Here is a 1916-nt window from a genome sequence, read left to right on the forward strand (position 1 = left end):
AATTACCCAGAGAAAAGGAAAGACATATTTATGTCTTTGTTTCAAACAGCCTTTGGCTGATCCTAAGCTCCTGAGCCTATTGCTGTTACTCTGCATGTCTTACATTCCCCAGGGAACATAATCCCCTTCTCCCATGGGATCCCACTGTGCTCTCCAGAGTCATAAAGCTTTAAACAAGCCTGAGAATGACACAATGCAAAGCAGCACCAATGCTCCCTGGTTTGGGAGAGTCTCCAGAGCAACCACCCCCATGTCCGTGTGTGCATCTGTCCATAGGCAGCAATGGGGTCAGAGGGATCCCCTCAGCCCCTGGGAGTGCAGGAAGAGGAGCAGCTGCCCCCAGACACCCACACAGAAGCCTTTCTGTGCCCAGAATAGCCTCCCTCTCTGACAAGAAAGAGCTCAGGCCTCAAGGACAAATCCCATCTCCATTCCCAGTGGGGTCACGGCCAAGTCAAGGATATTTATGAGCTCATCTATTGAAGGCAAAGACAATCCCTGGTCTTTATCCATCACCAGGAAAAGATTCCAATGGCCTTGAGACAGCTTGTATGGATTTATCCCTCCTAGAGTCTATAGCCTCAGCCTCATGTCTGTCCTTTTGACCCACCCACAACTCCCTTTGTGCTTTGAATCCAACCAAGCACTTTCCCACCAAGAGTTAATATCTGTAATACTACAGATGTTATCTCTGCAGAACCATCCAAAAAATGCTGTTCCAAGTGTAACTTTTTTATTAAGTCCATGTATTTTTTATTAGAGTATAAGAAACAATATGTAACATACACTTCACTTATACTTAGGTTAATAGATATATAAAGGAATCAATGAATCTTTATGCTGCTTATTCCAGTACAATAAAGGTAATACACAGTTACAAATCTCACATATATGTATTAGTAAAATCAACATTGCAGTGGAACCATCTCAGTGAACTCAGATCATCCAACAAAGCTGAAATAAAACATGTCAATATTTTTTCCTGCAACACTTTATCGGTTTATTACATTACCATCAAGTGTTTCAGTTTTGATGACACAGAGATTGGGCTGGAAAAAAAGTGCTCCCTCGGAAAACATTGGACTTGGGAAGCCTATTAAGCCTTTTCGTTCTCAATTTGCACTATCAGAGCAAAACTGGATGAATTCAAACCCTCAATCTGTCTCTGGTGCTGCTGATTCTCTGCTTTGGGTGGAACTATTTGGGTAAAAGTAGCTGTTCCTCCTTGATTTCTGAGACTTGGCCTTCAAAATTCCTCTACCAAGTCTGGCCAATGCCAGTAGATGGCAGGACCAACCCAGGGTTTCGCTTCCCTGGACACCATGGACACTCCCAGAATGCAAAATCAATTGTCTCTATTCCCATTCCAGTTCAGACAGTGGGGAAACAACACCTTCAGGATCAAGGAAGGATTCAGAGCCACCTTTATCCCCCTGCAGCACCACCCAGCTGAGGATCAAGGGAATGGGCTGATGGTAGGCTCCTAAACCTCCAAGCATCCAGATGTGCATCACATCTGCCTTTCCCAGGGAGCATAGATGCCTAGAACTCATTCCATGGAGACACAGACACCACAACCAGATCTACCAGGCTTCCCCCGGGGGAGGTGGGACCATAACTTGATGGCAAACATGGTCCCTGGGAGACAAGTCATGTCAAACAACTCACAACTCAAGTAAATCAACACCAAGCTAAGACATTCTTGGAGAAATCATGTGGATCCTTTGAGTAATGATTAAGCAATTGGCTTCACTTGTCCAGTTTGTGCCAGGAACTCACATCAGCTTTGTGTTTACCAAAAGAAGAAATTTTGCCCTTAAAAAGAAACAACTCTCAAAACCAACTGGAAGAAGTTTTGCTCATTTTGAAGTCCTCCTATGTGGCAAACAGCAAACACCCAAAACCTGGAGGGAAAG

The sequence above is a fragment of the Acanthisitta chloris genome, unplaced genomic scaffold (genome assembly GCF_000695815.1).
Source record: "Acanthisitta chloris isolate BGI_N310 unplaced genomic scaffold, ASM69581v1 scaffold33581, whole genome shotgun sequence".
Lineage (NCBI taxonomy): Eukaryota > Metazoa > Chordata > Aves > Passeriformes > Acanthisittidae > Acanthisitta > Acanthisitta chloris.